Source organism: Panthera pardus, unplaced genomic scaffold (genome assembly GCF_024362965.1).
Source record: "Panthera pardus isolate Hobbes unplaced genomic scaffold, ASM2436296v1 HiC_scaffold_25, whole genome shotgun sequence".
NCBI classification, from domain to species: Eukaryota; Metazoa; Chordata; class Mammalia; order Carnivora; family Felidae; genus Panthera; species Panthera pardus.
In genome coordinates, this window is record NW_026526821.1 from 54,492,854 (window position 1) to 54,519,606 (window position 26,753).

Sequence of the window (26,753 nt, forward strand, 5' to 3'; positions counted from 1 at the left end):
TTTGACAATAAATTATATTTAATAATAATAATAATAATAAAAAGAACATGTGGCTGTAAGACAGCGTGGGGAAGCCTACTCGGTTTCTTGGCTTGTGCCACTTCCTGGTGAAATAGGGAACACGGGTTTAGTGTGTAAGGCATGAGAAGGGGGCTGGAGGGGGCAAAAAAGGAAGGGAAAAAAACCATAAAAATGGTTTTAAGTATGTTGAGTTTGCAAAATTCCAGAGGTGACGCTGAGTAGGCAGTCTAATGTTTGGATGGTTCTGGAGCTCGGAAGACAGGCCCCCGGTTGGAGAAGCAAAGCAAAGTTTCCATGTGAATAGATAAGAACTGACGCCAGGGTGTGGATGCGATGATCTATAGCCAGAGGGGGCACAGTCTCGGAGGTAAGGATTTGATCCTAGGAAAAAAAAATTAAGCATAATCAAAAACTGGCCTCAGCCATTTAACAAACACATAAGCAAAAATGCAGTTGCAGATGCCCGTAGAAAGCCTTGCTTTGTCCCTTCTAGTTCACGGTGTAAGAACTAAGATGAATTATTGCTGGAACATACATTTACATCAAACTGAATGAAGTTAAGTGGCTGGAGGAGCGACAAAGAATAAAACAGCTAAACGTTGAGAACATTTTGCCAAACGTTTGAGGCTCGGATGGCAATACTTCTCCGTCAGTAGCTTTCTGCTAATGAGTGAGGTGATGGTAGGCCCTTATTATTTGCATATAAAGGAGCAAACGTCTTCCTGTTCTCTGTATCAGGAAGCTGTGCGTGCACCGCGGTGCATGTGGCCTGCTGACTTCAAGGGACATTGAAGAAGAAGGGACTCAGGTACCCAAATAACCTCAACTTGGCCACGGTCGAAGAGACAAATACAGCTGCACAGTGCAGCTCTAACAAGCTGCGGAGAGTAAGGCCCGGGTGTGGGCGGAGGGGAGAGTTGCACACAGTGTGCTGCATGTAGATAAGATCATAGGGAATTTCTCAACGCCCCCGCCTGTGTCCCACCCGCTCCTGATCCTGACCGCCTGATTTCACCAGCGGCCCCAGGCCCACACTTCTTGGCCGTGTGGTTCCCAAGACCGCCTCCACCCTGGCAGCAGGAGAGGGTCTTCTACCTCCAGGGGCGGTAACCGGCTTCCCGTCCCCTGCCAAAACAATCGCGGAGTGCGATGATGTCACTTGGGACGGCATCGCAGGACACCACATGCAGACAGATAGCTGTGGCTGTCGTGTGTGAATACAGCTTTATCTACAGAGGAGGTGGCCAGCCGGGCAGGCATCTGCTGACTCTTGCTTTCAATGTCTAGAACAGAAACTAAGAGAGAAGGCAAGACAAGTGGGGCCGGTCAGAGGCAGTTCCTCTCTGCATGCACCCTTGCCCTGTTTGTCTGCTCTCGCCCCAGACGTCCCTTCCTCGTGGAAAGGATTCTCCATGGTGCTTTGCAGGGAAAAGGGTCTGCTCCGTGGTTCCCAAGCATCTACATGTTGCTTTGTTGGAAGGGCTGGGCCCAGGTTTGTCCTCAAGGGAGAAGGCGGTGGCATCCAAGAGGGTGCCCGGTGCATGCGTTTCCCTCACACATACCACCTGGTTCATGAAGAAATTAATTGTTTAGGCAACATCATCACTGACAAGAAAGCCCACCAACATCTATGAATGGTTTGACTTTACTTGCAGGGGGGATGGGGGCGAGGATTGAGAAATAAACCTCATTCAACATCGCTAATGTGCTCATCTGATCCAGAACATTCATAGTAATTTCAGACTCCCAACTGAATCATCATTTGCTGTTTTCTGCAACATTTTAACCACCTTTTTTTTTTTTTTTTTTTAAGCTCAGGGTGCCTGGGTGGCTCAGTCTGTTGAGCGACTGACTTCAGTTCAGGTCATGATCTCACGGTTCCTGGGTTCAAGCCCCATGTCAGGCTCTGTGCTCAGAGCCTGGAGCCTGCTAAGGATTCTGTGTCTCCCTCTCTCTCTCTGCCCCTCCCCTGCTCACGCTCTGTCTCTCTTTGTCTCTCCAAAATAAATAAACATGAAAAAAATGTTTTAATAAAAAAAAAGCTCAACTCTTCGGATAAAAGTCACTTTGCTAGATAGAGAAAAAATTATAAAATTTTATCTCTCCTCCATGGTATTGCCATAAGTTTAAAGAAGATGCCAAGAGGGGCACCTGGGTGACTCTGTCAATTACGTGTCCGACTCTTGATCTCCGCCCAGGTCATGATCTCACAATTGGTGAGCTCCAGCCCCGCTCAGGCCTCGGCCCTGATGACAGGAAGCCTGCTTGGGACTCTGCCTCTCCTTCTCGCTGCTTGTGCTCTCTCTCAAAATAAATAAACTTAAAAAAAAAAAGATGCCAAGATACAAAAGACTTGAGAACTATTTGAGTTGCTACTCTGCCTATTTCTCTTTAACGGTTGTAGTAACACTGCTTGAATTTAACATTCCCTCGTGGTTTAGAAAGCCCCGATAAAATGTGTGTGTACCTTCCTTAGATGACCAGGAGATGGCGCCCACGTCAACGCGGGGAATCGGCCTCCTGGCTGAAGGCTGCTGTGAGTCTGCCAGAAACCCAAGTGAAGAAGCATGAAAAAAAAGGAGGGAGAAACATACTCCGAGTGTTTCATGAGATGGAGAGAGTTCAGGACAACAGTCTCAGGATGCCCTCAACATGTGATTAGTTCCTACCTGGGGAGACCGCAGGAATAACAAAAAACGCAAAATAGGAAGAGGCAGAGAGCTAAGGAAAGGGAATGGTGGTATCATGTCAAGTGCATTCTGATGCAGGGGCAGTGCTATCCGGTGATTCACATAGACGATCCTCACCCTCCCAGTCAGGCTATGAGGCAGACACTGGGCGTCCCAAGACAGAGCTCCGTGAGGTCACCTGAAGCAGTCACCAAGGCAGGATTCCGACTCCGTTCTGTCTGGTGCCACCATCCGCTGAAAGACATGCGTGTTTCTTCCAGGATGAAGGCTGAGAGGGGCCTATCGAGAATGTTCTCAGGTGCTCAATAAAAGAAGCTTTAAAAGAGATAATTAAAAAATTAGTATAATTAATATAATATAATATTATATAAAGTACAATATAATATTATACATTATAATACTATATATACTATATATATACTATATATATACTATATATACTATATATACTATAACTATATACTATAACTATATACTATATATATATACTATATATATATATATAGTATATAGATATAGTATATAGTATATAGTATATATACTATATATAGTATATAATATATAGTATATTATAATATAGTATAATATAATTAAATAATATAATTAGTATAATCAGACTAAAAAATATATATAGTATATAGATATATATACTATAGTATATATATAGTATATAGATATAGTATATAGATATAGTATATAGTATATAGTATATATACTATATATAGTATATAATATATAGTATATTATAATATAGTATAATATAATTAAATAATATAATTAGTATAATCAGACTAAAAAATTAGTCTGACATTATAAGTAGTGTCTCACCTCAGACATACTAAAAATAAAATGTCCCAACTCATGAGGAGTTACTGTCTCATTTAGCTGTGAAAACTTACATAGAAGAGGAAGTGTAATATGTGTGGCTAAAAGAGCACAACTGAGACGCTAAGCGAAGTAAGAATCTTCAATGTCCCCAGCAAGCAGTGTCTTGCTGATCAAGCACTAGCTTCAGTGACTTTCGTAGCAGCTGAGGAGGAGAAAAGACTGCCACCTTATAAAATGCAAGGGGGGCTCTGTGGTCCCAGCTGCAGCCCTCCCATTGCTCTCAAGGGGGCTCCATTTAGTTGGATGTCTTGAATCGCCAGAGGCTTCTGAACGCATCTGAGATGAGGTGTATTTCTCTACTGGTCAATTACACCCATATGTATCCATATTGTTTACAAGTTATAACAAACAATAGGTACCAAGTGTCTACTCCCTGCCCAGCTCTGCTCAAGGCACTTCCTCAGGACCCCCTTCCCATGCTGACCACACAGGAACAGAAGACTTCTGGGTCAAGCCATCTTGGATCCCTGAAGCCAGGCTTCCCAGCTGGGTGCTGGGTTACCCGACCTCCAGGGGACACACCTTCTCATGTGTCAACTGTGATTGCATCTGGCTCATTTGTGGGCGTGATGACTGAATGAGCTAAGATTTCAAGGGCAGAGTTTACAGGTCTGTGCTTCCAACAACTTTAAGTGACATAGAATAACCTGGAAGCAAGTCATGTCACGGTAAAGGAAAATTTCTTACCTGATGGTGCACTTACAGTATGTAATTCTGTCCCTGTTTTCCATCATGCTTTTCAAAGTGTCTTGGTAGGGCCTCCTCATGTATCAGTGAAGTAGGAAGGGCAGAAACGATTTCAGCCCTGTTTCAAAGTCACCAAACTTGAGTCACAGGGCTAGTGCTTGGCCACTGAATGGCTAAGCTCCAAACTCTTCAGATGGATGGAGAGGAGAACGTGGACCAACAGATACTTCGGAGTTAGAAAGGCAGGAACTGGTGTTGGGTGGGATGTGATGATGAGGGGAGGTTTCCAGCCTGCACACCCGCGTGGATGGTGAGGTGGGAAATCAACGATGCAGCCTGAGGCAGATCCCACCACCAAGAATGGCATGTGACTAGATGGCTCTTCTTCCCTAAGTATTCAGCCACAGAGGAAATCCTAATAATGTCCTCTGGCTCTCATAAATTTTGTTTTAGGTGATTTCTACATCCCAAGGACTCTTTTTTATTATTATTGAGAACGTTTTTTAAGCTTATTTGTTTTGAGAGAAAGAGAGTGACTGGGGGGAGAGGCAGAGAGAGAGGGAGAGAGAGAGAATCCCAAGCAGGCTCCACACCATCAGTGCGGAGCCCGATGTGGGGCTCGAACTCGTGAACCACGAGATTATGACCTGAGCCAAAATCAAGAGTTAGATGCTTAACTGACAGAGACACTCAGGTGCCTAGAAAGGACTCTTTTTACTTACTTTCTGCCATGGAGGCTGAGAAGTTTCTTGACAGACACCCTTCCGAGGCTCGGCGGCCGCATATGCTGGGGAGGACATGTAGCAACACCCAGCCCACTCTGACAAATGTCTTCCCTGGTCCCGAGGCAGGGATGCAGCTGCAAGAGAATCAAAGCAAACAAACCAAAAGCAACAGTGACTGGCCCAGCATACAGCAGAGCTCCAGAAGTGAAGGCACACACTACTTGCTCTGCTGGCTGTTCCTGCTCCCAACCCGGGGTTTCCAGGTGTGCATTAAAGACATGACTTCTCCTCCACCTCAGTTCTCATCACGCTGTGGAAGCGTGTCATTGGAACAATCTCCACAAGGCCAAGCCAGGACAATTACCTGGACCCCTGCCAGCCTGCTGACCCGTGGCCAACTTCAAAGACTGCCCCTTCTGCTCTCTTCCAGCTGAAGCCAGAGCCCTGACATCTGGATTGGTTTATTGATCAACTTATCCATTCATTCAGTAATCAAATATTAACTGAGGCCATCGGGGCCAAGGTGCAGTAGACCCTGCATTAACTGCTACTCAAGGAGAAGGGAGAATGTCATCAGAACTAGACTTGATCATTGCATGAAAGTGACATTGACTAGCATGAAAACAGGAAGAGCTTGAGAATCGTTCCACTCATTCAGTCTACATAATTAAGCGTTATTACACTGGAAAGCACAGCATATCCTAGGGGTCATTGTTGAGGGTCATTACCAGCTCATTAGATCAATAGGCAAACCTCTGCATCGGCTCATTTTCTGTTAAGCTTATTTCCTAGGATGACATTATCGTTAATGTTGTTTTAAATCAGAATATATAGGGGCGGCTGGGTGGCTCGGATGGTTAAGCGCCCGACATCAGCTCAGGTCAGGAACTCGCAGTCTGTGAGTTTGAGCCCCGCGTCAGGCTCTGCTGACAGCTCAGAGCCTGAAGACTGCTTCGGATTCTGTGTCTCCCTCTCTCTCTCTGCCTGTCCCCTGTTCACACTGTCTCTCTCTCTCTCTCTCTCTAAGAATAAACATTAGAAAAAACATTAAAAAAATAATAGTAGGGGCGCCTGGGTGGCTCAGTCGGTTAAGCGGCTGACTTCAGCTCAGGTCACGATCTCGCGGTCCTTGAGTTCGAGCCCCGCGTCGGGCTCTGGGCTGATGGCTCAGAGCCTGGAGCCTGCTTCCGATTCTGTGTCTCCCTCTCTCTCTGCCCCTCCCCCGTTCATGCTCTGCCTCTCTCTGTCTCAAAAATAAATTAAAAAAACGTTAAAAAAAATTAAAAAAAAAATAATAGTAAATCAGAATATATATACAAAGAAAATTAAAAGTATATGACCAAGATAAATTGAATAAGCTAATATTTTCTCTTAATTACTTCCATTTTATGAAAATGATCCACTTTTTAAAACTGATCCAGCATTGGAAAATCAATCCAATTCTTTCCCTTGTTGCATACTGTGCTTGGATTCTGTGCACAGAATCTGTACTGGGCAGGAAGAAGTGCCCTCAGACCTCAGAGACCAAGATACAGAGAGACCCTGAGAAGCCAAGTACTGAAATGTTGGGGCTTCAATAGGCATCATTACGTACACTATGGTCTTGTTCTGTCCAACTGAAGTCTTTTCCCACGTGATACTAAGGATTTCTAAAGCTCCTCCATACCCTGGATTTACCCCACCTACATTGAATGTCGTCTTCCAACTGCATGGGATGAATCTACTCGGCCAACTGGAGATTCATTACAAAATTATGGCTCTAGACTCCCAGCCCAAAGACAAGAGAAACAAGGCCAGAACCCGAAAAAGAAGACCAATTATGCTCACTGCTCCCTTTCCCTTGTGAATTCCACTTGGGCAGACCCCTGAGATTTGCAACTACTAAGGAGAATGCTGCATTTGGAAGTGCCAAGAACATGACGATGTCGCGTTTGATCTCCCCATGGTGGAATGATTTTAGATAAACCTACACTTGTGAAGTCATTGGAGAGTGCAAGGCGACCTCTCAAGAAAGGGAGACTCTGTCAGTCCCACGTTCTGTGCCCCTGACAGGCGAGGATGTGCCTTGATTTTGACCTTGGTTTTGCTACCTATAAAACCAGTCCTCAGGTGCCGTCTGCCCCTCTGCAACATCACTGAGTTGCCACGTGGTGATGAGCTCAAAGCACCTGGCGACCCTTCAATATGGAGTTTAGGATGTGCCCGCGTTTTCTGACATGTTCCACTTTGAGTCAGAAAGACATTTTTTTTAATGAAAATATGTTTCTATTGTTTCTTTAAAGTTTTTCTTGGAATTTTCCTGAATGGAAATGAAATCATCTAAGATTTTACATATATCTGTGTATGTGTGTGTGTATGTTTACCTATTTACTTATTTATATGTTTATGCATGTAGGTACTTCATCACACTATGAAGCTATGACATAGCACACTGATTGCAATCCTGCTAGAGAGACTAAGTGTTTTGTGACGGTTTAAAGCAGGAGTCAGCAAGCTTTTCTCTATAAGGGACCAGATAATAACTACGTCGGCTTTGTATGCCATGCTGTCTCTGTCCAATAACTCGGTTTTGTCATTAGCGCAAAAGCAGCCAAAGGTAATAATATATAAAAGAGAAAGTGTGTTCCAGTAAAACTACGAACACTGATAATTGAACTTCCTAGAATATTTATAAAAAGGACTCTTCCTTTGTTTCTTTCACCAAATCTTTAAAAATGGAACCCTCCTCCCCTTTGCAGGACATACATACATAAACAAGAGGCTTGCCAAATTTGGCCCATGAGCCACAGTCTGCTGACCCAAGCTTTAAAGTTTTGGCATAAGGTGTTAAATATAATTTCTGTATAGCTTTCAAGTCCTGTGACATAACACGTCTAAACCTGTACCAGAAGCAAGGGCTTAGTCATTTTTTTTTCCTTTGGAATTCAAGACCTCAGAGGCGCCCAGAGATTTATTTTTATTCACTAGCCTTCTGCTTCCCCCTGGCCAGTGACAAGATGGCACTATAGTCCCTGGGCTCACCAAGCATTGCCCAGTCCCCTCAAAGCCCTAGAGTCTCTCCAGCCTAGAGCCCCCTCAAGATGGGCTACTCTGGGCATGTTGAGTTTCTCTACAGGGAAGCACAAAACTGCCAAGAGCCCCCTCTGTCTCCTGTCATTGGACACAGTTTCCTCTTCATCCTTCAGAAGCTTTCCAGATGAATTGACCTGGAAGCTTCCTCCAGATTTGGTCAGGTCCATGGTTTTAATAACGAAACCACTTCCATTGCTAGAAATGTCCTCGGTCCCTCCCCCAGGCTGGCTGACCATCTCCTAGATGCTCATTGTCTGCTGTATCAGTCAGGGGTCTCCCAAGAAACAGAATCTACAGGAAACATAGAAAAAGAGATTCATTTTAAGGAAAGTGGCTCATGCAATTGCAGGGACTGGCGAGTCTGATATCTGGAGAGCAAGCCAGCAGGCTAGAAACATACTCAGTATTTCTGTTACAGTCTGGGGGCAGAATTCCTTCTCCAAAACACTCCTCAGTTTTTGCCCTCAAGGCCTTCCCCTGATTACATGAGGCCCCCCCCCTGTTATAGAGGGTAATCTGCTTTACTCAAAGTCAACTGATTGTCGATGTTAACCACATCTGCAAAACACCTCCACAGCAAGACCTAGATCAGTGTTTGACCAAACAACTGGACCCCACCGCCTCGGCAAGCTACACATAAAATTAGCCATCGCTCCTGTTTTGGACTGAATGTATCCACCTCCCAAGTTCATGTGTTGAAACCTAACCCCAAAGGTAACAGTATTAGGAGGCGGGGACTTTGAGAGGTGATTATGTCATGAGGGGGGAGCCCCCACGAATAGGATTAGTGTTCTCCTAAGAAGAGACTCAAGAGAAATGATTTCTCTCCCAGCTGTGGGAACCTGTCAGCAATCGGGCGGCGGGTCTCCCCGGACACTGGGTCAGCCAGCTCCCGGATCTCGGACCACGCAGCCTCCAGGACTGTGACCCACGACGAACCAGTGCTCGTTGGTTAAGCTCTCAGACTGTGGTGTTCTTATTACAGCAGCCGAGCAGACAGATAATCCCCAAACCCAACAGGCTGAGCGAAGCTAGGAGCGTGGCCATGGTGTTCCCGTGAGGAGTTAGAAGTGCCTTATTCTTTCCTCTGAAGCTTCTCTTCTGCGACTGACTTGGGGGGAGAAACAAGGAAATTTTACTTAATAAATGTGTTTGAATGAATACACAAACGATTGCGGGGTTACCCAGCTCACTTCTCCTTCCGGCTCTGCCTGAAGGGCCAGTGTTAGTGTCCCAGGGCCCAGTCGTGCTCTTGAGGAACCCACGTCTATTATACAATTTAATTATGCAAATCAATAGAAAAGGATGCCACCCCCTGGGAGTAACATACACATACTTGGACCCCAGTGAGACGCTCTGAACCCCACAGGGCTCACAGGGCCCTCTGCGGGGTAGACCTGCAGTTGAGGGGAGTCTCGGATTGCAGAGTGACCAGAGCTGAGTGGCTTTTCTCGGATCTGTGGATTTCTTGGAGTGTTGGTTCTTTCATGCAAGGATATGCATATGGCCAAACCTGCTTTCCCGGGTGTATCAGCCTGGAGCCAATCAGGACACAGGACCGACCACATGGTACTTAAAACTGGGGATGTGTAATTGTAGGGATTGTTTTTATTTTTTTTAATTTTTTTTTTAACATTTATTTATTTTTGAGACAGAGACAGAGCATGAACAGGGGAGGAGCAGAGAGAGAGGGAGACACAGAATCTGAAACAGGCTCCAGGCTCTGAGCTGTCAGCACAGAGCCCGACGTGGGGCTCGAACTCACAGACCGTGAGATCATGACCTGAGCCGAAGTCGGACGCTTAACCGACCAAGCCACCCAGGCGCCCCTGTAGGGATTGTTAAGCTATGATTTTGGAAAGTAAATATAAGGTGTAGAAAATTTTCTCATTGGTTCCCCAGGGCTGTAGGAGAGTGCCCAAGGAAGGACGAACTTGGAATGGGGGTCCCCACCCCAGATGGGGTACGAACCTCCATGGGGAAGGTATGGACGGCAGGGCAGTTGACAGGGTTGCCCAGGTAGGAGCTGGTCCACAGTTCCTGGGCAAGCAGGGAATCACAGCCTGTGGGCAGAGTCACAGGCTTGCAGGCATGAAGTTGCTGCTGTGGGTGGGGGGTCAGATCCCCCAGCATCGTGTTGCAGGAGCTACAAGGAAGGGATCAGCAGGCCAGGTGGGGCTGCAAGGTCGCATTCTGGGCGTGTGGCCGGCACACAGTGTCACCGATGTTCCTGCAAGCTTGTCCCTGACCATGAGCGCAGCCACTGGGGCCAGTAAGAGAAGTCCCTTCCTCTGGGCTGTCCTTCCAGAGTCCATACGGAGAAAACTGATGTCATGCTTACCACAAGGAGAGATGCTTAATGGGATTCTTCCCACGGCTCCAGAGCAGGCACCAAAGGGGTGAATTTGGAGCTGAGAGGCAAGCCATTGATCACGAGCACCCAGAACGGCAGGAGGTGGAGGCAATCAGGAGGGCCAAGCCCTGGGACTGACCTGCTTTTCCCACGGTGTGCTACCCCCGCCCCACCCCTCCACCCCTGGGGGCTGCGGCTTCCCTCGGTGCCTCTCCATTTCCTTAACCCAGATGCTCCCTTACCAAACCTAAACCTCACTGGTTATGGTAAATGCCTCTGGGCCTGTTTTTGAAGGTCTGAAGAACGCCTCCCGGAGACGCATGTGTGGCCAGGAGATGGAGAGGCGGGAACACGTGGCCATCCCACAGGTCACACTGATGCTTTCAGCCCAACAGACCTCCCCTTGCCCTTGCCCGCCCTGACGAGCTGTCTCGTGTTTTTGATGCCAGCCTGCAGCAATGTGCACAGAGCAAGGGACGAGAAGAGCTAATAGCTTTTGCCCTTAACCTTTCTCGTCTCCACTCCTCAGCTAGGACTGCTGGAAAGAAGAAATGCAAGCTAGGAGCCTTCAACAATGGGAATGCATCATCTCCCTGTTGGAGAAGCTGGAAGTCTGAGATCAGGGTGTAGGGGGGGCTGGTTCCTCCTGAGGCTGGGAGGGAGAATCTGTACCTGCCTGTGCCCCAGCTCCTGCTGGTTTGCTGGGAAGCTTTTGGCGTGCCTTGGCTGGTAGATATCACCCTGATCTCTGCCTTCACACTCACGTGGTGTCCTCCCATGTGCCTGATTGAGTCCAAAGTTCTTTTTATAAAGGAAACCAGTCACGTTGGATTAAGGGCCCCGCCTACTCCAGGATGACCTCATCGAAACTGAACTAGAACTTACCTTTGCTTCTGGCAGGCAGTTGGGGTAAGTGAGCATGACTTTATCTCTCTGGGATTAACTTGATTCGAATCTGGGGTTCTCTAAAGCTCAGATCTAGTTCAGGATCACGATGTTTCCCAGGGTGTAAACTTTCAAGGGTGTCGCACGGAGCCCCGGGAGTGTATATTTGGCTTCCCCCCTGGGTGGGTCCTGAGCTGACTCTCACCTTCCCTGTGTTCAGACACACCCACCAGCTCCACATGGTTCCCAGCTGCCCCTGGGAGTGGGCAGACAGGTGTGATGAGGGGAGAAAGCAGAGCCCAATGGCAATCTTGCATTTCTGTCTGCGTCTTTCACCTGGAGTAGTGGCTTCTCAAGTTCTTGCTGCCTGGTAGTTAAGCATTGCTTTCCTTTTTTTATTTTTGTTATTTTTTAGATTTATTATTTTTTATTTTTAATATAATTTATTGTCAAATTGGCTAACATACAGTGTATACAGTGTGCTCCTGGTTTGGGGATAGATTCCCATAGTTCATTGCTTACATGCAACACCCAGTGCTCATCCCAGCAAGTGCCCTCCTCAATGCCCAAGTATTGCTTTCAAACTGACTTCTGTTAAACCCAGCTTTTCTATTTCTAGAATCAGAGGGTTCTAGTGGGTGGGTTGTCTGTAACAACTGCCCAAAGTGGAATTTTCCAAAAATTTGCAATTTAGAGTGCTATTTCCAAAGTCACATAGAGAGAAGCATCGATTTCTTTCTTTCTTTCTTTCTTTCTTTCTTTCTTTTTTTTTTTTTACAAAACCTACCCAATTTTTAAGATGTTCCATTTAAACAGAACAGAGCATTTTTGGGGATGCCTGGGTGGCTCAGTCGGTAAAGCGTCCCACTTCGGCTCAGGTCATGATCTTGCCGTTCACGAGTTCAAACCCCGCGTCAGGCTCTGTGTTGACAGCTCAGAGCCTGTACCCTTCTATGGGTACTGTGTCTCCCTCTATCTCTGCCCTTTCCCCACTTATACTCTTTCTCCCCCTCAAAAATAAATGAAAACATTTAAACATTTTAAATAAAAAAAAGCATTTTTTGACAAGAAAAGTGAAGGTTTGGGGAGCCTGGGTGGCTTAGTTGGTTAAGCGTTTGACTTCACCTCAGGTCATGATCTCACGGTTCATGGGTTTGAGCCCTGCATCGAGCTCTCTGCTGACAGCTCGGAGCCTGGAACCTGCTTCGGATTCTGTGTCTCCCCCCTCTCTCTGCCCCTCCCCTGTTTGCGTGCTCTTTCTCTCTCTCAAAATAAATAAAAATTTTTTAAAAATTTAAAAAAAAAGAAAAGTGAAGGTTTCATCAAATCTCAAGAATAGAATAGAATGCTATTTGCTTGTGAGTTGATACTATTTTTGTAAATTCCAGCGTCGTTAAGATACAGTGTTTCAGGTATAGGATATAGTTTCAGGTATAGGATATAGTGATTCAATAGCTGCATACATTATTCAGTGCTCATCAAGATAAGGGCAGTCTTAATCCCCATCACTGATTTCACCCATCCCACCACCACTCCACAACCCCTCTGGTGACCATCTGGTTGTTCTCTAGAGTTAAGAGTCTGTTTTTTGGTTTGCCTTTTTTCCCTTTGTTCATTTGTTGCGAGCTGATACCATTCAACTAATTCTAGGTAAACATATTATTTATCATCCAAGCTGCTATTTATTTGAGAGTGAATGGGGCTTTAATTACACAGGATACCAGGACAACAGGGGTAAACTACGATCTCCCTAGGTAAAAATGGAATGTGTGGTCACCCTACCGGCACCCACCAATTTTATTTTATTTTATTTTATTTTTTTCAATATATGAAGTTTATTGTCAAATTGGTTTCCATACAACACCCAGTGCTCATCCCAAAAGGTGCCCTCCTCAATACCCATCACCCACCCTCCCCTCCCTCCCACCCCCCATCAACCCTCAGTTTGTTCTCAGTTTTTAACAGTCTCTTATGCTTTGGCTCTCTCCCACTCTAACCTCTTTTTTTTTTTTTTTTTTTTTTTTCCTTCCCCTCCCTCATGGGTTTCTGTTAAGTTTCTCAGGATCCACATAAGAGTGAAACCATATGGTATCTGTCTTTCTCTGTATGGCTTATTTCACTTAGCATCACACTCTCCAGTTCCATCCACGTTGCTACAAAAGGCCATATTTCATTCTTTCTCATTGCCACGTAGTATTCCATTGTGTATATAAACCACAATTTCTTTATCCATTCATCAGTTGATGGACATTTAGGCTCTTTCCATAATTTGGCTATTGTTGAGAGTTGGCAGCCACCAATTTTAAAGAATTACAGCAAAACTTCAGTTGAAGAATCAAAAACTCTAAATGTGATTTGCCTTGAGATCTATCCTATCAATGATTCACAAGCAATTGAGGAGGAAAGAGCTACTGATTTCTCTTCCTCTTTGTATGAAACATGTACTTCTAGTGGGAAAAAAAATGTTAGGAAAAACCATTCTGCACTGTCAGATGCCATACAATGGTAAAATAGATTTTAAAGAAACTTCAAACGGTTTAAAAATTAAATTAAGTTTACAGACTGGATGGCTAAGATGGGCAAAAACACACTGTTTTGCAGAATTCGGTACAACCTTGAGTGTAGGATTTTAGGAAGTGATTTTGTTTCTCGGCTTGGGGCCTCTGTACTATCTGGATCAAGGTCATCTGTGGGTTTTATTAAACATAGGAAGATTCGGGGCACCTGGGTGGCTCAGTTGGTTAAAGAGAGCAGCTCTTGATCTCGGTTCAGGTCGTGATCTCACAGATTGTGAGATCAAGCCTTGAGTCCAGCCCCGTGCTGTGAGCACGGAGCCTGCTTGGGATTCTCTGTCTCCCTCTCTCTCTCTGCCCCTCTCCCACTCCGTGTGTGTGTGTGTGTGCGCGCGCGCGTGCACTCTCCCTCTCTCTCAAAATAAACACTTAAAAAAAAAAAAAAAAACAGGAAGACTCAGAGGCCCCATCTCAGACCTGCTGACGCACATCCCAGGAAAGGTTGGCCAGGGAGTGTGTGTTTGTAAGCTGCTCCTGGCTGGTTATCCTTCCTACGAAGTTCGAGAGACCCTGTGGTGGCGGTGATGAAGGAGGGGAGAGGATTTGGACCGAGCCCAGTAAAAGTGACCTGGAACCACTGTCGAGAAAGAGGGAGACTTTCTTCTGGGCTACAGTACTTCCAGCTATGATAGAGTTCCTATCTCCCTTCAACCTTCTCTCTGCTTTTATTCCTGTGGTGTCTGGTCCCTGATGATTCCTTGCAGTTCTGACCTGTGGACTTTCTGCTCTACTTTTCAGGTTTCTTTCTACATCTGGAGACCACCTGTTTCCAGTCCAGGGCTGCTGTGCCCCGTGGCTTCAGGTGTCTGCACCCAGGACGCTGGTCACCCTGCTCCGGGTGCCTGGCCAGCTTCCAGAGCAGAGCAGCACATGCACAGAGTAGGAATTCAAACAGCGTGCTGCAAATGAGGACAGTACTATCCACCGGCCCACTTAGAGTAGGGCCAAAGCGCATTGAACCCTGACGTTATCTGCGAATTGCAGACAGTGAGGTAATTAACGTTCATAATGAGCCAGCTGAGTCACCGAAGGAAGAGGCAAATGGGTTCACCGCAGGCACTAAATGAGTAATTCTTTTAGGAACGTTCCCATCGATAATTTTCAAAAAATCTGTAAGAGGCTTCAGTTATCTTGTGAAACCACGCAACTAGAATACCACCAGCTCCTGATGATCCTTCATAAATGAAGAATAACCCGATTGGGTGTTATTTTTTGCTGGAAGGAAAAAGAAGTTGCAATGACCTGTTTGTACACCAGAGGGCAGAGTTGATTTTCCTGTGGCTTTATTCATGTTATTTATTTATTATTTTTAGTAGGCTCTACACTCAAGGCAGGGCTTGAACTCACCACCCAGAGATCAGGAGTCCCATGCTCTATCGGCTAAGCCAGCCAGGCAACCACCTTTGCGGGTTTTTGTTTTCTTTTATTTTTTTTTTTTTAACGTTTATTTCTTTTTGAGACAGAAAGAGACAGAGCATGAACGGGGGAGGGGCAGAGAAAGCGGGAGACACAATCTGAAACAGGATCCAGGCTCTGAGCTGTCAGCAGGGAACCCGACGCGGGGCTCGAACTCACGGACCACGAGATCACGACCTGAGCCGAAGTCGGATGCTTAACCCACTGAGCCACCCAGGCGCCCCGTGTGTGTGTGTGTGTGTGTGTGTGTGTGTGTGTTTGTTTGTTTGTTTGTTTAAAGCTGACTTTGCAAAATACCTGGCTGCCCATTTTGTATAATATACAGCCTATTAGCAGCAGATCTACATCACGTTGATAGAATTTGGGTAACACCTTTTCAGCAAGGGCATTGCACGCTAGCAACACTTTACCCTAAGCCTTTCCCTGGAGAGGTGGAATTTTAGGCGTTCTATGTGATTTGGCTACTTTGTACCTATTCTGTCAAAAAATTGTGTTTGAATACCACTGTGGTTACTATCAAATTGACACAATTTCTCATGCAATTTAAAAATTTTTATGCACAATTATATAATTGGCCAAATATTCCAATGGTTTAATAGAACCTCAAGTATACAGTTCCCCAAGTGTGTGTGTGTGTGTGTGTGTGTGTGTGTGTGTATATATCTGCTACTCAGTAATTAAAATGAACTAGTTTGTAATTCCTTTTGTGTGCTATTTATTGTCATCATTTTACTTTTTCCCTATTAATTTTTTTAAACTGTTTATTCATTTTTGAGAGAGAGAGACAGAGGGTGAGCAGGAGAGGGGTGGAGAGAGGCAGACAGAATCTGAAGTAGGTTCCAGGCTCTAAGATGTCAGCACAGAGCCTGAAATGGGGCTCGAACCCACAAACCGTGAGATCATGACCTGAGCCGAAGATGAATGCTTAACCAACGAGCCACCTGGGCACCCCTACTTTTTCCCTATTAAAGTTGAAGAGCAAAAACTAAAATACTAAGAAAGAAATTCCTTTTTAACAGCTAGTATAAGAAACATTCAATATGCCCACTATAATAAAATAGAACCTTCTCTTTAGTTCTGGGAGTGAATGGCTATTCGGCAGACACAAATATCCATGTAGGATACACTAGCATACAAACCTCAGAATTTAGCCTTAGATTTCAAAAGTGAAATTATAACAAAACTTTGGGACCCTGAAGTGTCTTAGTTCCTGTGTCTTATGTTGCCACTTGCACTACCTGTGACCACGCCCTAGCATTGCTCTCAAGTATAATAAACTGCTTGGGGCATGGAGATCAATTTCACCCTCTTGTTCTCCCATAAACACTGGGCTGTGTTGTGACTGGCTGAGGCGTGAATGAGCCCCCGAAGGGGTGGCTGAGACAAAGGGGTCACGGTTTGTTGCATTGCAGACTGCTGAAATACTGAAATTTCATGCCACCCCTCTAACAGTTCCCTTCTCATTTCTTCCACATTCCAAATGAGATCGTTTAAACCCAGAGCACTGTGGCTGGCATGGGATCAGAGCTCAATGTTAATGCCCTTCTGGTCCGTTCTTTCCCTCCGTGTAGGACCACAGCCCTTGAGAGCTCTGAAACCCAGAGAATATAAAATCAACAATGTCAGAATGAGTCCCTACATGACTGAAAAAAAAGTACAGCTTGGGGCATCTGGGTGGCTCGGTCGGTTGAATGTCTGACTTCGGCTTAGGTCATGATCTTGCATTCGTGGGTTCAAGCCCTGTGCTGACAGCTCAGAGCCTGGAGCCTGCTTCAGAATCTGTGTCTCCCTCTCTCTCTGCCTCTCCCTTGCTTGTGCTCTGCCTCTGTCTTTCAAAAAACAAAATAAAACATTAAAAGAAAAAAATTTTTTTAAGTGCAGCTCTGATCTCACCAAAAGGGAAACTAATTTGGTTAAAACAAACCCAAGGAATACTCAAGGGACCATTTTCTCTGACTTGCTATCAGACCGGCATCAAACTTGCTATTTTTTCCAATGCTGGTTCTTTATTGTCAGTCAATAAAGTAAAGATTAAAAAAAAAATTTTTTTTTATTACATTTATTTATTTTTGAGAGACAGAGTGGACAGAGTGTGAGCGGGGAGGGGCAGAGAGAGGAGACACGGAATCTGAAGCAGGTTCCAGGCTCTAAGCAACAGTTCAGCACAGAGCCTAATGCAGGGCCCGAACCCACAAACTGAGAGACCACGACCTGAGCCGAAGTCAGACACTCAACCGACTGAGCCACCCAGGCGCCCCAGTAAAGATTTTTATTTAAAGACAAACTACCGTTTAACGGGTACGTGTGGGGTTTGAGCGTCAAGTAATGTTGTGTGACTTAGCATGCTAATTTTTGTTCTGTGATGTTTAAACCAGTGCTTTATCTGCATTCTGAATTTTGAACGGCCGCTCGGGGCAGCTATGGAAGGAAGGAAACCAAACATCTGCGCGAGACACAAGGCCAACGTGGGCTCCTTTTCCTTCGATTTTCATATATTAGTTTAACATCGACCGAGAGTGGAGTATTAAGAGCAGACAACCTTCATTAGGTCTTGCTGTGAGCCAAGCATTATTCTAAGTACAGTACCTGTGTTAACTCATTTAACTTTTATAAAATCGTTATGAACGAAGTACTTTTAGCCCCATTGTACAAGGGAGGCGCAATGATTACCGGTGGAGCTGAATTTCCTCTGACGGCTCAGAGCGTAAGACCCTGGATACGATCCACTCTAGCGCCTGGAAGGGGCAACAGCCTTGTCTGGGGGTTGAGGCAGAGCTGCCCCAGAGAGGCTGTGTGTAAATGGGGCATGCTGGGAGGAGGAAGAGGGGTCTGGGGGGAGGCAAGGTGCCTACAGACCAGCCAGCAGGTCGGTACAGCCTATGGTGGGGAGGCCCTCTGAGAGCCCACCATTGCAGAAAGTCTCTGCTTGGGAGAGAGGGGCCCTGAAGGATGGGAGGGACCTGTCTGGAGCCAGCATGCAGCCAGTGGTGCCAGTCCGGTCGGGCGCCCGGGCCTGCGTGGCCGTCCCGCTGGGCCTGCCCACACTGGCTGCAAGCAGCCGGCAGCAATTCCCCGGGGACTGTCTCAAGCCCACACGGCATTCCACAGAGGGCAGGGATCAGTTATAGAAGGCAGCATGGCCAGGGCCCCAAAACCTGGCTGCGAGCCCCAGGCACACGTCCCACACGCTCCCGGTCCCCGGCCGGCCAAGTCTGTGGGCAGCTGCCAGCTTCGTAGTAGAGAGACCAGGGTTCCAGGGCCTGCGCCTTCAAAGGACAGCTAAAGTGCTCAGAGAGGAAAACACATGGACACAAAGTCAGATCTCAGGTCCCCAAACAGGAGACTTCTCTGTTTGAAACTGCGTTGCTGCGTTAGTATCTAGAAATCCAAGTTAACAAAGCAAGGGGGCTTTCACAAACTTGAAACTTGCTTGTTTGTGTCCGATTGCCACAACAGGACACGCAGAACCAAGGTCTGGCTGTACCGGCCCTCTCTCTCGCAGCCAAGTTTCTTCGCAGAATTCTTTGTCCGCAGTTTCTGTCGAGGTGCCCCATCTGCAGAGCAATTGATCTGAGGGCTCTCGTCCTCCACTGGATTTGTGAAAGGCCCTGTTGGGCCCCCCGCAGTCCCATTTTGCCCCCTCCAGATGCACCCTCCTATCGCCAATCCGTCAGGGCCTTGTTCACTTGATAGTTCAATTCTGGCTAAGGTGACAACTCACCAGTGTGGATTAATAAATCTCCCTGAGATGGTCAGAGTTGTCCTACTTTCTCTTATCGAATTTCAGTAATGGTCACCTTGAATGCCTTAAACTGGGAGAGGCCAGCTGGGGGAGTCTGGCTGCAGGGCACCTTCGTATAGAAACAAAGGGGCTGTTAAATTTTCTGGAGGACCATGTTTCTCAGCACAAGTGTCCTGACCCCCTCTCCCTCAGCAGATGGCCACTGACTTCAAGCCTCCCGGGGAGCTGCTCTGTCCCTTCCTCAGCCTGACCCGGCTCCTTCAATTCAACAAGATTGGCTACTGGTGACACACACACACCTCATCCCCATAAAATTCTGCTTCAAATTCTCCTTTTGGCCCCAGGCTGCTCCTCTCAGGGAGACAGGGAGCGTGAGGTGGGAAGTGCTCAAATGGAGGTCTGCTCAGGGCACCAGGAGGTGTAGACGCAGACTCCGCCCGAGGTAGGTCTCCCCTTGAATTGAGTCTTGGAGGATGAGTAGGAGCTTTCGCAGGTGGGAAAACAATTTCCTGAGTGTGTGTGTGTGTGTGTGTGTGTGTGTGTGTGTGTGCATGCATACTTGCACATATAGGAAGTGGGGAGGAGAGTAATAAATAAGTAATTAATATTTAATATGCAATAAATCTAGTCATAAATGACCCCAAGCACAGTGGCTTACAATAGCAAACATTCATTTCTCACTTCCCAGTCTATAGGACGGCTGCGGCTTTGCTCAGATCAGCTGGACCTGGTCCTGGTTGTGGACTAGATTCAGCTGTGCTCCCCATATCTCCTGGTGTGGGGACCAGCATTACTCAGCATGTTCTTCTCATGACGGGTAGGAAAAGCACAAGAGGGGTAAGAAGAATGGGCACACCAAAATCTATCCCCTCTCCCTTGGAGGGAGCAAGGCTTATGGCCAGATTTAACACTGGTCGGGAGGCCGTCCACTACTCCTCTGGTGATGGTGGTGAGGGAGGGAAGGAAGGACTGTGAGCAGATCATATGATGGGCCACGGGGTGACACGTGCAACAACAGGGGTACAAAGGAACATGGCAGGTGTTTACAGGCATGTTTCAGAGCAGGGAAATGGGGGCTAGAGATGGCAGGTGGTGACTTTGGAGATAAGGCTGGGGTTGGTTCACGCAAGTCTTGGCTCCCTTACGAAGGAACGTGGCTTTTGTCCTTTAGCACATTCAGGGCTATGGACTCTGTTGGCCCCAGCCACCGTTCCTGCCCTGGGGCATACAGGAGCATGTGGGGCTGGATGGAAACTGCCATTTGCTGCCAAGGAAAGAGCAGAAGCATTTGGGCACAGGCCTGGGCTGATTGCCAATGTCACCCTGGGTATGCATGTGTCAACACGTACGCTTAGCTCCGAATGACAGCTTGCAAAGTACAACTGAGGCCTCTGAAAGCATTTGGTGACCAAAGGGCACACACCTTAAAGCTCTTGCTAGGAAAATAAATGGTTAGAAAGAAATTGAAGAATGGACCTGAGATACTTAGACTCAAGCCCAGTTACTAATTCATTAATTACTAATATATTACTAAACCCAAGGCTCTGATCCCATATCTATAAAAGCTTTTATTCCCATACTTCACAGAACTTGTCAGACTCTAATAAAGCTATATCTACAGAGTAATATATACAAAATATATACAAAATCATCATATAAACATCAACTGCTATATTCCCAGTAGCTGCAACAAAGAGAATAGCTACACAGCCAATGAGCCAAGCACTGTATTTCCTGGGTGGCCCCGGGACCCCAGGGACATGGGGAAAATGAGAGAAAACATGTCCTTCCCCGATGCCTAGTGGAGATCAAGAGACAAATGCAGTGCCAGTCTTCTTAATGGAGCACATGTTTCATGAACAAATGGCACCAAGAGAAACGCACTGACCTGGTGCCCAAGGAGTGATATGGTGATAAAACTAGAAAATATAGCTTCTACCACTGGTAGGTCATTTCAACAGACAGGAAGCATGGCTTTGAACTGACCCCTGGAGGCCTCCTTTGGAACCAGGTGAAACCTAATATTTGCTCTCTTCCTTGCACTTGAGAAATGAGTGAGAATGGAAAACCAGCTGCTTTGGCAGTGAATCCTGAAAAGTGGCAACGAAGAGAGGCAGGAAAGAGCGACAGAAGATAAATCAGTGCTTTGGAGATGTAAAAAATTGGGGGAGGTGCTGATTTCAACTAAAAATAATCCCTGGAAATAAGACACCCTGAAGGGCAATTTGTTTGTATATTTCCTACCTGACAACAGTCAGGGCCCCGGGAGCGGGCACAATGGATGCCGCTGGGAGATTTGATTCTGGATCTAATAGTGTGTGCGGACCTGGAGTGGCTTCATTCTGAGGCCAGATGTAGGCTGGAAGCCAGCTTCGTAAAGGAAAACCAGTAAAAGTCAGCTGAACTTCATTGTTAGGCTTTGGGCACTGTTGGCGAGGTCTGCCTGAGCCACAGGGGCGGTAAGAGCAGAGGGCTGCCTTTGGAAGATCAAGCCATCATCTCAGGGAGACCTGTCTTGAAGAAGTTCTGATATGTCCTTCACCAGTTATTTATGTAAGATATGGGGTGCTGGGATTATGAGAACAACAGTTGGAAAATGGGTTTTCGGTGTTTATATTTTTGTGGTTTAATGGGACTCATTAGGTGGGTAGATAAATCCTAAAGAAGGCCAACAACCAACTTCCCCTTACGTTATCCACAAAGTGGGAAGTATGCTAACAATTAAAGCTCTTATATTTAGCAGAGTCCAAAGTGTACAAAATTACCATGCTAAATTGGCTTATTTTTTATAAGGCCCAAAAATGTTTGTATAAATTAATAAAATTTATTAATTAAATTAAATTAATTATTTAATTTAATTATTAAATTAAATTAATTATTTAATTTTAATTATTAAATTAAAATAAAATTGATTAATTAATTAATTAAATCAATCGATTTAAAATAAAGACATTCATCTTTATCTGACTAATCTCCACAAAGACTACTTGGCATAAAGAAGTTACTTTACGTATTCACATGTGAGAAAATGAGATGTATGTAGAACTTAAGGAAATGGGGGAAAGTTGTAAGTTGTAAAGCTTTTCATTTAGTTCAGGCACGATCCCCACAGATTCACAGTCTCTTGTGTGTGGACCTAATTTTGCATGCTGCACTCATATACAGGCAAAGAGTCAGACACACTGGTTCAATCAAAGATGACTGAGTCAAACCAGCCATGGCTCTGGAGAAGATATTACAACAATGATGTTCTGGAATATCTCAACAGAACCACAACCTTGTTCTCTCTACCGGGGAGTTTTGGGGGACAAAATATTAAAAACCATCTATTTGTAGGCATTGGGAAGCTAACGAGACAATAAAGAATTGTGGGCCAGAAAGACAGGAATAAAAGAAACTCAAGAGGGTAGGTCTGGGAGTTGCTGTTTTCCTAATATTGTTGACCCATCCCTAACGGGATAGCTGAGAAACCGAATGGGTATTTTAACAGCCTCTCATCAAAGTTAAGAGGATAGTCGTTGGAGTCTGGGGCTTGGCAGGACAGCAAGAGGGTTAGTGCTGCTGGTGAATTCTCCTCACTCTAGGTTATAACCTATGAATAAAGGTGAAACAAATGTAGACGGGCCCTTGTAGGATATCAGATAACTCCAACCCATCTCAGACCCTGAAATTGGACAAGCATCCCAGATTTTTAAATGCTTGACAGAAGGTAATACAAAATCTCTGGAAAAAGGTAGCACCATCCTGGGCTTTGGCTTATTTTTACAATTTTACAAATCAAATATCTGGCACACAAGCAAAAAATTACCGGGTATATGAGAAACAACAGAAACCAAGAGGAACAACAGATAATGGAAATAGGCCTATAGGGGCTCCAGATTTGAGCATTATCAGGCATGGACTTTAACACAATTTTACTAAATAAATAAGTAAATAAATAACCTAACCTAGTACTTGTGGATGAAAACAGGATTGAGAATTTCAGCAGAAAAAATGGAAACTATTAAAAGAGAATGAAGGTAAATCCTAGAATAAAAAAAAAAAAAACAATAACCAAAATCAATAGCTAGAACTTAATGACTGAATTTAACAGCCAAATTGGATACAGCTGAGGAGAGAATAATAAATTAGAAGAGAGCCCAGGGGGAAAAAATACCCAGAAATAGGCATGAAAAAAAAAAAAAAGATGTAAGATAAAGAAAAAGATAAACAGGAGAGGGATCAGTAAGTTGCAGGTTCAGCTGACATCTACCCTCTGACTGATCCCATGGAACTGTCTGGAGTATGAATGGCATCACAGAGTTGTTGCCCCTGTGGCAAGAAGCCCAGACTTTGGACTCAGTATCAATCAGTCACTGGCGGAAGGACACCCTGAGGGAGGGCAAAATCTCCCAGGTGTTTCAGGGACAGACAGCTCCCAATGACCAAGGGCAATTGTCAGGAGAAGGGGGCAGCTGTGAGCCTTCTGCAGCCAGTGCTCATAGCAGTGTGGGGTGGGTACTCTGACCAGTAAAGGGGATCTGAGCAAGGTATCCACAGCTCTGGCTTCAAATGCTGAGAACACACCCAAACAGTCCCTGTTTCCAATGTCATTTAGGGTCAGTCTTGCACGAAAACTATCTTTCTTCACACCGGCCTTCGCCCTCCTGATGCCATAATGGATTTGCAACCAGCTCTGTAATTCAGTGATATTAGGGGTTAGTGTTGGATTTTCTGGACTACTTCAAGAACTTCTCCAATTATAGAACTTCTTCAATGAGAGGTTTTAATTATTGTTTGAGACAAATGGACCAAACGTTTGGAACTGAATCTCTCTTGGAAAACCTAGAACATGCGGTCATCCTCCTAATGTAGTCAAATGAGATTACAAAAGCATTAGTGGGACATGTATCTAGTGCTGATTGTTAGTCTTCTGCCTGAAGTAGATACATAAGAAGTAAAGAGTGTATATAAGTAAAATTAACCTTACTTTTATTAAATTAAATCAAACTTTGGGGGTTTTTCTCACTTTGTTCTTCAATATCTACAGCCAGCATCAATATCAATAAATTACTTTAATGTTCCCAAAGCCACATCATTGCCACATTCACATGGGAAGGTACAAAGGATTTGGGTGTACTTTTCTTCCACCCATGCCTCACTCTGGCTCTTCTCCAAGGTCAACACTCCACGCTATTCCCACTGGATTGCAGTCATTGCTGAACTGGCATCACGATTTCAGATGCTAACATAAGTACCGCGACTATCATAGAAATGTTCCTGCATAACTTGCAAAAGAAGAAAAACATTCTTTGTTGGTTCTTTAAGACCCTTCCTTTCTCAATCTTATGAGAAAGCGAAAACGAAGAGGTTCTACTTCCTCTGTATGATAAGAAACAAAGTGGGTTTTTTTTTTAAATATCAGAATTGTCTCAAAGATACTTATTAGAGACTAAACGGCAAAATGGACTCAGCAAGAAAACAGCCTCTCAGAGAAGACTCTTGTTCCAACACACTGGCAAGAGATTGGTGGGCATGGCTTTTGTTAGCACATATGTCACATTCTCATTACCTGAAATCCTTAATTTGTTCAGTTTCTATGCTCTAGGATGGTTTTATCCAACCCCCAAGCAATGAAAATTATCTAGGATTTTGCTGATGCATTTTTCATATGAAGTATCGGTGCAATTGTGCTTTTCTTTTCATTGCTGACCTCTTCCTCTCTAGTACCAGTGCTTTGGTCAAGAGACCTACGAACCTGTCAACTGAAATTCAAACTGGAATTTGAACAGGAAAAGAAATGCCTACAGGAAACTCTAAGATGTTATTCTGTGGAGAAAAGGAGGTGACAAATGCTCTGTTACACGAAGGTGAGGCAATCCTCAGGAGCAAATGTTAGGAAGAGGAACAGGCATCATTCTCAGGGTTGCACATGTGCTCCAAGAGTCACAATGTGATCAATGAATGGACATAACTTTTGCACTTGAAATAGGTACAATACCAAAGACACCACCGCAACATTAAAGCTTAAGATCATGAGAAAGGTCAGTTAAGAGAAACATGGAGGCATGTGAAAAAGCCAATGGGGCAGCAAAAGAAAATCTCTGATTGGATTATATTTAAAATATAAGTGAAGGAAGCAAGGATGAGTAGGAAAGGAGCATGAACCCATAAGAGTAGGTAGACTAATGTCCAGTATGAGATGATCTTAGAAAACATTGAATAGCAGAAAATATTATCTAGTGCTATTCTGTCTTACGATACGTGTTCTCAATGTGTATTCACTTCTCAGAGCTTCAGTTTCTCCTTCTGGAAAAGTAGTGATACTACTACAAGGATTAAGTAAATAATTCTTGCAAAGAAACTAAGCACAATGCCCAACTTATAATAAGGATTCAACCAGTGTTATATTAGCTATTATTGGCACTCTGCTGGTGATATCCATCCAGCTTGGTGTCAGTCTATTATTCATTTGTCTTCCATAATCAATTACTTTCTTCATTGGCAAGAAGGTTGTAATAGGTGCCCTCTAAGCTCTTCTTCAACTTTTAATAGTCTATAAATGGTTTCATGGCCTCTCTATACATTCTGTCTCCTGTGGTAGATACTTGTTCTTTAAGATCACAGCTCTGTTTAATTTGTTTGATTTCCCAAAATGCCTGGCACAGAGCTGAGTACATGGCATGTATTCATCAAATAGTGAGTTGAGAACATATTAATTACAGAAGTCCATGTGTAAGTCCAAAACCTGAAGAAGGTGAGTAGAGAGCTACATCCATCATAATAATTGATTAAAAGTAATTCCTACCTGGGCCAGAAAAATCTCTCTCATGAAGTTGTGTGTGTGATGATATTAAATGAATTAATTTTTTTTTAATTTTTTAAATGTTTATTTATTTCTGAGACAGAGAGAAACAGAGCATGAGTAGGGGAGGGGCAGAGAGAGAGGGAGACACAGAATCAGAAGCAGGCTCCAGGCTCCGAGCTGTCAGCACAGAGCCCAATGCGGGGCTCGAACCCACAAACCATGAGATCATGACCTGAGCCGAAGTCGGTCACCCAACCGACGGAGCCACCCAGGCTCCCTGATATTACATGAATTATATCACTTAACAAATTATATCATAACAAATTTAGGGGTCAAGTATCATTATCCCCATTTACCAATGAATAAAACTGAAACTCAAGAAGATTAGGTAATTTGTTCAAATGCTCACAACTGGTGTCGGACGAAGCTTAAATCAGATCTCAAACTAGTCTGATGACAAGCTTGCGTTTTTACCCACTAGCTTACACTGTACCGATTTATACTGTGGTAAAAACACGCAGGTTGGTATAATCCCTAGTCTCAAACAAAAATAAATCAGAGTCATAGGAAAAAGCACACTCTGTTATTTTATGTTAATAAAAATAAAGCTGATGTCTGAGAGTTCTGGTATCTTATTTCAGGCTGGTAATGCTCATGGGAACATGGTAGGTTTTCCTCCAGATCACGGACAAGGCTTGCAACTGTCTGAACTTGAGCTTGTTGGCTCTGTTGCTGAGGTCAGTCGGTACTAAAGGATTCAAACCATGGCACTGCAGTTTCAGAGATCCCAAACAGACCTTGAAATCTGAGCCAGGATCAGAAAAGGTCTCATTAACAGGACCATGTTTGACACGTGTAGCATCGGCAAAGACGATAAGGCAAGAAAGTAAGTCGGTACACTGTGTGATGCTGGC

At 44.9% G+C, this 26,753-nt stretch overlaps 1 long non-coding RNA gene across 1 annotated transcript; it reads right to left on the bottom strand.

Moving 5' to 3' along the window:
* Window positions 1-2,886, bottom strand: LOC109254535 (uncharacterized). The gene is made up of 3 exons (XR_002074848.2): window positions 2,489-2,886; window positions 1,117-1,586; window positions 1-402 (listed from the first exon to the last, which is right to left on the bottom strand). It is a non-coding gene; the product is annotated as an uncharacterized LOC109254535 (long non-coding RNA).
* Between the last annotated feature and the right edge of the window lie 23,867 nt (window positions 2,887-26,753).